The sequence below is a fragment of the Lepidochelys kempii genome, chromosome 6, assembly GCF_965140285.1.
Source record: "Lepidochelys kempii isolate rLepKem1 chromosome 6, rLepKem1.hap1, whole genome shotgun sequence".
NCBI classification, from domain to species: domain Eukaryota; kingdom Metazoa; phylum Chordata; order Testudines; family Cheloniidae; genus Lepidochelys; species Lepidochelys kempii.
In genome coordinates this window covers 11499192-11512432 of record NC_136385.1, presented here as the reverse complement: position 1 = coordinate 11512432, position 13241 = coordinate 11499192, and the positions used below count along the sequence as shown (strand labels likewise).

At 49.2% G+C, this 13241-nt stretch overlaps 1 long non-coding RNA gene across 1 annotated transcript; it reads left to right on the top strand.

Annotated features, from left to right (window-relative positions):
* Window positions 1-70: 70 nt before the first annotated feature.
* Window positions 71-9399, top strand: LOC144930692 (uncharacterized). The gene is made up of 3 exons (XR_013636013.1): window positions 71-5796; window positions 7747-7828; window positions 8015-9399. It is a non-coding gene; the product is annotated as an uncharacterized LOC144930692 (long non-coding RNA).
* The last annotated feature ends 3842 nt before the right edge of the window (window positions 9400-13241 follow it).

Sequence of the window (13241 nt, the reverse complement as noted above, 5' to 3'; positions counted from 1 at the left end):
CCGCCCCGCGCCCCCCGTGCGGCCCGGCTGGGAGCATCTGCCGCGGGGCGGGGGAACGCGGGGCGGGGCCGGCCCGAGGCTGCTGGAGACGAGCCGCTGCCCTGGCCCAGGCCCCGGGGCAGGGGCATAAAGCGGCGGATACTTTGCAAACCGGGGTCCCAAGTCCAGGGGCCGGGACTCGCCCCTCGTGGATCGATCGCGGGCGGCTCGGAGGAGGCGCGGGCTGCGGCAGGGGAGAGATCCCCAGCAGGGGCAGCTGCGGTGGGAGTTCACTGGGGCCGCCCCGTGCCGCCCCTCCTGGAGTGCGGGGCCCACGGGGAAGGGCAAGAGCCTGGAGTAGAAGGGGGCCCGCGGCTTGTTCCTGGGCAGAAGGAGGGGGCAGAGGGGACGAAACCCAGGGAGGGCCCAAGGAAGTGTCACTTATGTGACAAAGTGATGCCCCATGTCTGGGGGATCCAGATCCCCGCCCTGAGCTGCCCAGGTGAAAGCCGCTGCCCCCCAGGCAGAGACTTCAGTGGTGGCAGCCCGAGCTCGAGTTAATTTTGGCAGGTCTGATCTCCTGGACCCAGACCAAGAGTTTATTAAAATAGGCCGAGGTCAACGGTAGCGTGTGCCAGGGCTGGGGAGACACTGGAGCACAGATGTCTCTAGTCAGGAAAAAGAAAAGGAGGACTTGTGGCACCTTAAAGACTAAACAATTTATTTGAACATAAGCTTTCGTGAGCTACAGCTCACTTCATCGGAAAGAGGTGATTAAAGAGGGTGATCTTCTAGGGGAGGAGGTAAAACTCCTGGTCTTGGGGCAGTTGAAAACCATGGAGCCTTTAGCTGACAGTGAATGAGAGTGGGAAGGTTTACGGGGTACTTTCAATGTGGGAGTTCTTAAGAATTTCTCAGCTGATGCATTGGTGGGAAATAAGATAATATGACCTGTATCAAAAGGGAGTATGTCTCTGAATTCCCAGAAGCAAACTCTGAGAATAGGGGCAGCTATTTTGTGAGAGTCCAGCGGAGGGCAACAAAAATGATTAGGGGGCTGAAGCACATGACTTATGAGGCGAGGTTGAGGGAACTGGGCTTATTTAGTCTGCAGAAGAGAAGCGTGACGGGGGATTTGATAGCAGCCTTCAACTACCTGAAGGGGGGTTCCAAAGAGGATGGAGCTCGGCTGTTCTCAGTGGTGGCAGACAACAGAACAAGAAGCAATGGTCTCAAGTTACAATGCGGGAGGTCTAGGTTGGATATTAGGAAGCCCTGTTTCACTAGGAGGGTGGCAAAGCTCTGGAATGGGTTACCTAGGGAGGTGGTGAAATCTCCTCAACAGGAACATATGCATACAAGAGGGTGAGTGACTGGGATGTACCTGTCTATTTGCTTACCCTGGAGTGCCCCAAGAGGCCACATGGAGTGCCCCATTTCATCTCCTGGATGGGAGAAAAGTCACGGGGCCCCTGGATCTCACTGGAGAGTCCCTGCTGGGTGGCTCTGAGGCAGAGGGGGAGCTGATGGCTGAACTTGTGCAAAAGTTTGGGGAAGCTTTAAAGACTATGATGGACATAGTTCAGAAAATCCTCACAAAGAGCTAAGCTGCTCAGATAGCCTGGTGTAGTCGCAATGTGTGTGAATGATCAGTTGATGCAGGGGGCTTGGAGCTGGTGTTACTCCCTGTAGAAAGGTACAAAATGCAGAACCCAGGCAGGAAGGCTGTGGAAAGGGTTACCAATGTTACCTAGAATACGCAAAGGTCCTGCATCAAGGTTGCTCCACAGACTGGTGATAAGCAGGTTAAAAGCAGATGACAATGGAGAAGCCATTGTAAACATGCCATGCTGTGCAGAGGAGGATTCTCAGACTGCCCCTCTAACTGATTTGATGGCTGAACACCATAGCAACACTTCTCTCGAGAGAAGTGGTATGTGAAGAGTTAACCCCAGCTGAAAAGGCAGAGGTTATTACCCTCTTGGGTGGTCAGCCCTGAATGAGTCGAGCTGCTCCCTTTTATACCTAGTCTCCAGCCGGAGCATGACCAGCAGGGCCAAGTCGTGGCCTCCTTGGCCCAGAGAGTAGATTTAACCCTCACAGTATCAGTGTGGGGCAAGTGTGCCCCGTCACACACACACCCTTTTAAGAGGGTGTCCGGTGGTGGTCCCTCTTTTCCTTCCTCACTTCCCGCCTGGGAGAAAAAGTCCACATTTGCGTGTGCCCTACCTGGTCAATGGGCTACTTTGAAGTCATAGGGCTGGAGCAATAGGTACCACCTCATAATTCAAGCATTGGTATCTTTCATAGTGTTGAGCCATTGGAGTGATGAATAATCTGTGACAAACTGGAAGGGGTTCCCCAGCAGGTAGTATCTTAGTGCATTGACCAGCCACTTTACCACCAAGGCCTCCTTCTCTATGGTTGAATACCTCTGCTCCTGGGGAAACAACTTTTGGCTCAAAAAGAGGACTGGATGTTCTTCTCCCTTGATCTTCTGGAACAACACTGCTCCCAGCCCCACTTTGGATGCATCCGTCTGAAGTATAAAGGGTTTAGCGAAGTCTGGGTAAAATAGGACTGATGCCGTAGTCAGTCAGTCCTTTAGATCCTGGAAGGCTCTCTCACATTCTGCTGACCATTGGATCTTTCGGGGTTGGGAGCTCTTGGTTAGGTCTGACAAGGGTGCCGCGAGTGTTGCGAAATCCAGCACAAAGCAGCGGTAGTACCCTGCCAAGCCTAAGAATTAGCATACCTGTCTCTTTGTTGTTGGCATCAGGCAGTCCTGCAGAGCTTGTACCTTGTCCACAAGTGGATGCAGGGTCCGTCACCCCATGGTGTATCCCAGGTAAGTTACTTCCAATTGTCTGAGGTGACATTTAGCAGGGTTGGCCGTGAGTCCAGCTTCCCCCAGGGCTTATAGCATGGACTTGAGGTATCAGAGGTGTTCCTCTCACGTATGACTGTACACCACTATATCATCTATGTAGGCCACTTCATATTGGCGGTGGGGTTGCAACAGCTGGTCCATGAGTTGTTGGAATGTGGCAGCAGTCCCACGTAGACCAAAAGGCATGGTAACTAAGTGGTACAATCCAAATGGGGTAGGGAAGGCTGTCTTCTCATAGGAAGCCGGGGTCAAGGGAATTTACCAACACCCCTTTGTCAAGTCTAGCGTTGAGATGAAATTGCCATTACCCAGTCACTCGAGGAAATCGTCTACCCGTGGTATGGGATAAGCATAGAATCGTAAGATCGCATTCACTTTTTGAAAGTCTATGCAAAATTGTATGGTCCCATCTGGCTTTGGGACCAGCACAATGAAACTTCTCCACTCGCTCCGCAATTTTTCTATTACTCTCATGTCTAGCATAGTCTGGAGCTCATTTTGGACCACATCCCACATCTTCTTCGGTAGGGGTCGGTGGTTCTCACGGACCCTTTGACGTGGGTGGTGATGTGGTGACTTACCAGTCTAGGCTGCCCTGGGTGGGTCGATAACACAGTGGGGAAGGCCTGGACTAGTTGTTGCAGCTCCCTCTGTTGCCTTGGGTCCAGTTCTGCCCTGACCATGATGGGTGTTGACGGGGTCACTGGCCAAGAGACCTAGCTCCAGTTCTGGGGGATACAGGGTGATCAGCAGCCCTTCCTGAGTTTTCCACTCCTTCAGGAGGTTCACATGGTAAGTCCAGACTTCCTTCCTTCTTCCCAGTAGCCGTACTTTATAGTCCACTGGCCCTACCTGTCGGACCACATTGAAAGGGCCCTGCCATTTAGCAAGCAGCTTGGATTCGGCTGAAGGTAGCAGGAGCAGAACACTAGCCCTGGGTTCAAAAGAGCGCAGCCTCACCCCTCAGTTGTATTGGTGGGCTTGGGTCTGTTGCACTGGCAGTAGATTTGCCCACCTGAACACTCCCAACTTCTGGAGTTGTTCGCATAGTTAAAGTATGAAGGGAAGTTACCCCATGACCAAGGATCCCTGCTCTTCCCTGGTCTCCTTCAGGAGGTCAAGGATCCTCCATGGCTGTCTCCCATAAAGTAGCTTGAAAGGTGAGAAGCCTGTGGAGGCCTGGGGACGTCCCGTACAGCAAACAATAAGGTTGGTAGTAGCTTGTCCCAGTGTCACGGGTCGTCATCTATGAACTTCCTTAGCATGGATTTCAATGTCCTGTTAAACCTTTCCACCAAGCCATCTGTCTGCGGATGGTGTACGGAGGTCTTAAGTGCTCGGATATTCAACAACCAGCACAACTCCGACATCAGTTTGGACGAGACGTTGGTTCCTTGGTTGGTCAGAATCTCCCTGGGTATCCCCACGTGGGAGAAGATTTTTAGAAGCTCGGCTGCTATGGTAGGGGCTGAGCCATTCCATAACGGGACAGCTTCGGGATATCTAGTGTCGTGGAGTCCCTGGGCGATGCTCTGGAACTGCTCCCTACGAAGCCAGGCAGGACTCTGGTGAAGTCTTCTGTCTGTGAGCAGACTGTCTGCAGGGCAAAAAGCTCACACAGCTTCCACCTTCCTGGGTCTGACCTCGGAGCATTCAGCATCCTCTGCCCCTCCATGCGCTTCCCACAGCGAGTCCGCCCAGGCGGGGTCCTGGGGAAGCCAGAGGGTCCTGCACCCCAACTTCACAGTCAGACGTGACTCTTAGCCAGCCAGTAAAACAGAGTTTTATTAGATGACACAAATGTGGTCTAAAACAGAGCTTGTAGGTACAGAGAACAGGACCTCGCAGCCAGTCCATGGGGGGGGGGGGGGGGTAGGAGTGAGCCAGACAACCACGTCTGCACTTCACTCCTCGTCCCCAGCCAGTCCCAAACTGAAACTCTCTCCAGCCCCTCCTCCTCTGGGCTTTGTCCCTTTCCCGGGCCAGGAGGTCACCTGATCTCTTTGTCTTCAACCCTTTAGTTATCACCTTGTAGGGGGGAAGGGCCAGGCCACCAGTTGCCAGGAAACAGGGTGTCGGCCATTCTCTGTGTCCAGACCCCTGTACACACCTGCCCTCTAGGGCTCTGCAATGATCATACACCCTTATCCCACCACCTAGATACTTAAGAACTGCATAGGGGAAACTGAGGCACCCCCACAATATTCAGAGAAAACATTAAGAACAGTCCCACTTCTTCACACCTAGTCATGTAATCCACCACCACCAGTATATACTGACACCCAGAACCACACTTTCCCAAGTGTCCTACGAGATCTAGACCAATTCGTTCAAATGGCACCCCAACCCCAGGGAGTGGTATCAAGGGGGCCTTCGGTACCCTTTTTGGCCTGGTGCGTTGACACTGCAGGCAGGCCTTGCCACAGTTCCGTACCTCGTGGTGATGCCGAGCCAGAAGAACCACTGTGCCACCCACTGTAGGGTCTTCTCCCTGCCTAGGTGCCCTGCCCAGGGCACTGAGTAGGCTAATCGTAGCAGGCCTCTCCTGTACTTCCAAGGAACCAGCAACTGCCACAGCTCTTCTTGGCTCTGAGGCTCCCTGACCACGCAGTACAGGCCGTCCTCACATACCTCAGACCTGTGGCCTTTGTTGTTCAGCCTCACTGTCTGGGTCAGGTGCCATCCTCGTTCCCAGATGCAGCTTAGGGTCTGGTCCTCTTGCTGATCCCTCATAAAATCCCCTTCTGTGTCTAGCCAGTTGGGGTCAGTCAGTACTAATCTTGGGGTGAGTGAGTTTGTTTGGCTGTTTATGTTTTTCTTTCTCTTTCAGGTTATTTCAGTTACAGAGTCAATTGGGATTGTGTGTCTGGGGACTGTTTCGAGTCTTTGTTCCCTGGATCATCCTTGATCATCTTTGATCAGCCTCAGTGAGCCTTGTGATCACCCTTCCGCTGTGTAATTAACGAGCTGGTAGAGCTGACCTAGGAGAGAAGGCCTTAACAGCCAGAGGCTAAGCGACCAAGGGGAGCTAGGGAACAGGAGACCGCGAACAAGGGAGTTTGTGGGAGGGAGACATAATATAATCGCTATGGTTAGGAAGGGCTGCATCACCAATGCCAACACTGCTCCCGTCTCCTCCACCTGCGCCTGTATCCAGACAGACAAGCTAACCATGGATGCCTCTGCCCAGATCCTGGTGTGGATTTGCAGATTTCCCACTCTCAGAAAGCCAGGCTGGGGGGACCATCCAGTGTGAAATGTGCCTGCTGGTGGAATCTCTCAGGAAGCAGATGGGAGAGCTACAGGAGGAGGTGGCTAGGCTGAGGAGCATCCGTGCCCACGAGGAATTCCTCAAGAGTAGTCATGTGGAGACATCCAAGGCTGAGGACACTATCCAGCTATAGAGGACTGCTGTCACACCACAGGGGGAGGAGGATATGGCTCTATCACAGGGAGGACACTGGTGTTAGAGGGCTTATTCCTTCGCCCGCTTACTTCCCTAGTCCTTCTCGCATGAACAGAGAGCAACAATACCCAAAGTCCAAAGGTGCAAACAATTCAATGTTTATTGGGGAGAACTTCCAGCAATTCCAATTTCCTTCCTTAGTGTCCCCCTTCCCAGCTCTGACACCACAGAGCCTTGCCTGTGTCCCTGTTTCCATTTCCTGTTCCCCCCGTTTAGCAAAACATAATTCCAATTCCCCCACTCCCGTTCCCTGTTCCCATTCCTCCCCCTTACTTCCTGACTGACTGCAGACTATATAGTAAAACTTGAGTTCTGTTTAGCTATATCTTAACCAATCATTTTACTGAAATGTAACTAACCAATCCTAACATTTTGTAACTTGATTATTTAACCAATTATATCCCACCACCTTAATTGGTTCACACCCAGCAAAATTAATTATACAGCAGACAGAAACAATCACAGAACCAGGCAGAGATTATACAAACAGACAAACAATAGCAAAGTGGGAACTATAATGACAAAACAATACAGAAGTGAGGATTTCACATCCCAGCTATTGATAAGTGAGTTCTTGCCAGACAGGATGCTATCAAACTAAGTTTCCTTTTACATCTTTTAGGCACTTCCCTTTCTCTGGAGGTGACAGGCACTATCAGGACAGGATTGTATTCCTAACAGCCCAATAGCACCTTCTTTCAATGTGACTAGTTTGGAATGTAAGGAGGTGACCATTCACTTCCCAGCTTATGGCTGCCTCTGCTGCTTAGCCAGAGGTCTTAGCCTAAGAACAGGGCCTCAGACTGTCACAGTGAGAAAAGGCCCTATACAGTCAGACAGTGATTTTGATTCTTTCTTTTGTACCTCTATAACTAGCTAAGTGGTAAGAATACATTTAAATTCTTAAAGTATAGGTCTTTGCAGCCAGACCTGAATATCTATATCCTAACAACTGGCTCCTGGTTACTTCTGGCAGTAGGCAGTGCTCCACCCCTACTCCCAACCAGGGCTGGATTACCCAATAGGCAGACTAAACACGTGCTTAGGGCACCAGCAAAGCAGGGGGCATCCAAAAAAATTAGATTTTTTTTGGAAAAAATTTGATATTTCAAAAAAAGCATCGAAGTAGTCATCATGGGAAAAATCAGAACCTTGTTAGACTTCCTTACGCTCCACTACACAGTCTTCCCCCATTTTTCTGTTCTCTTTTTATTACTTATCCCCACCTAAACCAGGGGGCGTCCTACTAACGTAGATCGAAATAGTGCGAGGAAATAAGATCCTGTCATGTATTGCAATAAATTTGTTTTATTATTGATATATTCTTCTGAGTTATACGTACTTGATTCTTTTTTTTTCCTTTTATATATATATATATAGTGTACATTATGTAATTTGTTGTTTTTTTTAGTTCAGATAACTGAGATAAGGGGCAGGATGAAACCTAACCAACTGAGTGGGCCATATCTCAAAATATGGGAATGCTGGCAAAGGTAACCCATCATACTTATCCAAGACAATATGTGATGAATTCATTGGTCTAATGAGTGACAAAGTTCGTTCAGCTATTGTGGATGAAATAAGTATTGATGGGTACTTCAGTTTACCTGTCGACTCTACACCTGATCTTTCACATATTGATCAACTGAGTATTGTACTAAGATATGTGTCTCCCACAGATGGAAAACCAGTTGAACAATTTATAACGTTCCTCAATTTGAAAAGCCACACTGGTGAAGAAATGGCAAATCAAGTACTGCATTATCTGTGCCAAGTTTGCAAAATAGATTTCTCAAAGTGCAGAGGTCAATCTTATGACAACGCTGCCAACATGTCAGGGCGTTATCAAGGAATGCAGAAGAAGCTTTTAGAACAGAACAAATGTGCCATATTCATACCATGTGCTGGACACTCTCTCAATCTTTTTGGCCGCAGTGCTGTTGATTGTTGTCCGGTGGCAGTAAGTTTTTTCTCAACAGTCCAGTTACTTTATACATTTTTCTCTGCCTCAACACACCGATGGGCAGTTCTTCAAACACATTTGGGCAATGATCGTGTGTTGAAATCTCTAATACTCGCTGGGAGGCACATGCAGTGGCAACAAGTGCAGTTCTGGAGTCCCACTCAAAGATTGTGGATGCATTAGAAAGTATAGCCGAAGACCAATCACAAAAGGGAGAAACTAGACGAGAGGCAGAAAACATTGCAAACAAGATGCAAGAACTAGAGTTTGTATTCATGTGGAATGAGATTTTACAACACTTTTACCACACAAGTCAAGCTCTCCAAGAAAAAGAATTGGATTTGAAAACATGTGCAGACCTCTGTCAATCATTAGCGGACCACTTACACACTTTGAGGAATGATTTCGAAAGATTTGAAAACATATCAAAAGATATCTTGCCTGATACTAACTACAAAGAAGCCCAGTCCCTCAAGCGAATCAGGAAAAAAACAAGCAAATGATAGCAGTGCAACAGAAACAGCATCAAATCCTAGAGACAAATTTCACGTATCTACTTACTACGCTATAATTGATACACTTGAAGCTCATATGAAAAGGAGAGGTGAAGTGTACAAAGAAGTATCAAGTAGATTTTCTTTTCTAAATGATATGGACTTATCTGACGAACAATATTCACAAGGTTCCCAAAAGCTAGTTGACTCATACCCTGTTGACTTGAACATGAATCTCTGTGGAGAAGTACGGCAGTTCCACAGTTATATGCGCGCAACGTTTAATGAAACAGGAAAAATGAAATTCAATCACATTGATCTTCATGACACAATACTGAAAGACGGAATACAATGTGTATTTCCAAATGTAGAGTTCTTACGACGTATTTTTCTAACATTGATAATTACTAACTGCTCCGCAGAATGCTCTTTTTCTCATCCGAAAAGAATAAAAAACCCTCAGAGAACAACAATGTGTCAGGACAGACTTGATTCACTTTCCCTATTGTGTATGGAAGCGGACATGCTTCATCAAGTTAGCTTCGATGAACTTATCCAGAATTTTGCAATCAGAAAATCTAGAAAGAAGCTATTTTAATTTCAGCATACATGTAAGTTTTGTGTCATTTTGAAAAATAAAATTTTATTTTACGGTATAGTATTATTTTTATTTTGAATTACATATGGGGGGGCACCATAATCTTTTCAGTGCTTAGGGCCTCTAACGGTCTTAATACGGCTCTGCTCCCAACCCACCCACCATGGTGATGGAAAACAGATATGCTGCCCTGGGAACGAGCGATGAGGAATCACCCCCAAAGGTGGAGGAGGAGAAGCCGTGTACCCCCAAGGCTGGGAGGATCACAGCCACCACTCCCAGGAGGTAACGTAGAGTAGTGGTGGTTGGTGCCCCTCTTCTGAGGGGGATGGAGGCATCCATCTATCACCCTGACATGGCATCCCGGGAGGTATGCTGCCCGCCAGGGGCCCATATCCGAAACGTTATGGAAAGATTGTCAAGGATCATCCGGCCCTCTGACTGCTATCCCATGCTACTCATCCATGTGGGCACTAATGATACTGTGAGGTATGACCCTCAGCAAATCAGAAGTGACTACAGGGCTCTGGGAGTATGGGTGAAAGAGTTCAGTGCACAGGTGGTGTTCTCTTCGATCCTTCTGGTCAAGGGTAGGGGCTCAGGCAGAGACAGGTGCATCCTGGAGGTGAATGCCTGGCTGTGAGGATGGTATCGCCAGGAAGGCTTCAGCTTCCTTGACCATGGGATACTGTTCCAGGAAGAAGGACTGCTAAGCAGAGATGGGGTCCACCTATCGAGGAAGGGGAAGAGCATATTTGGATACAGACTGGCTAACCTGGTGAGGTGGGCTTTAAACTAGGCCCTGGTCTACACTAGGACTTTAGGTCAAATTTAGCAGCATTAAATCGATGTAAACCTGCACCCGTCCACACGATGAAGCCCTTTATTTCGACTTAAAGGGCTCTTAAAATCGATTTCCTTACTCCACCCCTGACAAGTGGATTAGCGCTTAAATCGGCCTTGCCGGCTCGAATTTGGGGTACTGTGGACACAATTCAATGGTATTGGCCTCTGGGAGCTATCCCAGAGTGCTCCATTGTGACCGCTCTGGACAGCACTCTCAACTCAGATGCACTGGCCAGGTAGACAGGAAAAGAACCGCGAACTTTTGAATCTCATTTCCTGTTTGGCCAGCATGGCAAGCTGCAGGTGACCATGCAGAGCTCATCAGCAGAGGTGACCATGATGGAGTCCCAGAATCGCAAAAGAGCTCCAGCATGGACCGAACGGGAGGTACGGGATCTGATCGCTGTTTGGGAAGAGGAATCCGTGCTATCAGAACTCCGTTCCAGTTTTCGAAATGCCAAAACCTTTGTCAAAATTTCCCAGGGCATGAAGGACAGAGGCCATAACAGGGACCCGAAGCAGTGCTGCGTGAAACTGAAGGAGCTGAGGCAAGCCTACCAGAAAACCAGAGAGGCGAACGGCCGCTCCGGGTCAGAGCCCCAAACATGCCGCTTCTATGATGAGCTGCATGCCATTTCAGGGGGTTCAGCCACCACTACCCCAGCCGTGTTGTTTGACTCCTTCAATGGAGATGGAGGCAACACGGAAGCAGGTTTTGGGGACGAAGAAGATGATGATGAGGAGGAGGTTGTAGCTAGCTCACAGCAAGCAAGCGGAGAAACCGGTTTTCCCGACAGCCAGGAACTGTTTCTCACCCTGGACCTGGAGCCAGTACCCCCCGAACCCACCCAAGGCTGCCTCCTGGACCCAGCAGGCGGAGAAGGGACCTCTGGTGAGTGTACCTTTTAAAATACTATACATGGTTTAAAAGCAAGCATGTGAAAGGATTACTTTGCCCTGGCATTCGCGGTTCTCCTGGATGTACTCCCAAAGCCTTTGCAAAAGGTTTCTGGGGAGGGCAGCCTTATTGCATCCTTCATGGTAGGACACTTTACCACTCCAGGCCAGTAACACGTACTCAGGAATCATTGTAGAACAAAGCATTGCAGTGTATGTTTGCTGGCATTCAAACAACATCTGTTTTTTATCTCTCTGTGTTATCCTCAGGAGAGTGAGATATAATTCATGGTCACCTGGTTGAAATAGAGTGCTTTTCTTCAGGGGACACTCAGAGGAGCCCATTCCTGCTGGGCTGTTTGCCTGTGGCTAAACAGAAATGTTCCCCGCTGTTAGCCACGGGGAGGGGGGAGGGTTGAGGGGGTAGCCACGCGGTGGGGGGAGGCAAAATGTGACCTTGTAACGAAAGCACATGTGCTATGTATGTAATGTTAACAGCAAGGTTTACCCTGAAACAGTGTAGCCACTGTTTTATAAAATGTGTCTTTTTAAATACCGCTGTCCCTTTTATTTCTCCACCAGCTGCATGTGTTTCAATGATCACAGGATCTTCTCCTTCCCAGAGGCTAGTGAAGCTTAGAAAGAAAAAAAAACGCACTCGCGATGAAATGTTCTCCGAGCTCATGCTGTCCTCCCATACTGACAGAGCACAGACGAATGCGTGGAGGCAAATAATGTCAGAGTGCAGGAAAGCACAAAATGACCGGGAGGAGAGGTGGCGGGCTGAAGAGAGTAAGTGGCGGGCTGAAGAGAGTAAGTGGCGGGCTGAAGACAGGGCTGAAGCTCAAATGTGGCGGCAGTGTGATGAGAGGAGGCAGGATTCAATGCTGAGGCTGCTGCAGGACCAAACCAGTATGCTCCAGTGTATGGTTGAGCTGCAGCAAAGGCACCTGGAGCACAGACTGCCACTGCAGCCCCTCTGTAACCAACTGCCCTCCTCCCCAAGTTCCATAGCCTCCACACCCAGACGCCCAAGAACGCAGTGGGGCGGCCTCCGGCCAACCAGCCACTTCACCACAGAGGATTGCCCAAAAAAAAAGAAGGCTGTCATTCAATAAATTTTAAAGTTGTAAACTTTTAAAGTGCTCTGCTTAAAGTGCTGTGTGGCATTTTCCTTCCCTCCTCCAGCACCCCTCCTGGGCTAAATTGGTAGTCATCCCCCTATTTGTGTGATGAATGAATAAAGAATGCATGAATGTGAAGCAACAATGACCTTATTGCCTCTGCAAGCGGTGATTGAAGGGAGGAGGGGCGGGTGGTTAGCTTACAGGGAAGTAGAGTGAACCAAGGGGTGGGGGGTTTCATCAAGGAGAAACAAACAGAACTTTCACACCGTAGCCTGGCCAGTCATGAAACTCGTTTTCAAAGCTTCTCTGATGCGTACCGCGCCCTCCTGTGCTCTTCTAACCACCCTGGTATCTGGCTGCGCGTAACCAGCAGCCAGGCGATTTGCCTCAACCTCCCACCCCGTCATAAACATCTCCCCCTTACTCTCACAGATATTGTAGAGCACACAGCAAGCAGTAATAACAATGGGAATATTGGTTTCGCTGAGGTCTAAGCGAGTCAGTAAACTGCGCCAGCGCGCCTTTAAACGTCCAAATGCACATTCTACCACCATTCTGCACTTGCTCAGCCTGTAGTTGAACAGCTCCTGACTACTGTCCAGGCTGCCTGTGTACGGCTTCATGAGCCATGGCATTAAGGGGTAGGCTGAGTCCCCAAGGATACATATAGGCATTTCAACATCCCCAACAGTTATTTTCTGGTCTGGGAATAAAGTCCCTTCCTGCAGCTTTTGAAACAGACCAGAGTTCCTGAAGATGCGAGCATCATGCACCTTTCCCGGCCATCCCACGTTGATGTTGGTGAAACGTCCCTTGTGATCCACCAGTGCTTGCAGCACTATTGAAAGGTACCCCTTGCGGTTTATGTACTCGGCGGCTTGGTGCTCTGGTGCCAAGATAGGGATATGGGTTCCGCCTATGGCCTCACCACAGTTAGGGAATCCCATTGCAGCAAAGCCATCCACTATGACCTGCACATTT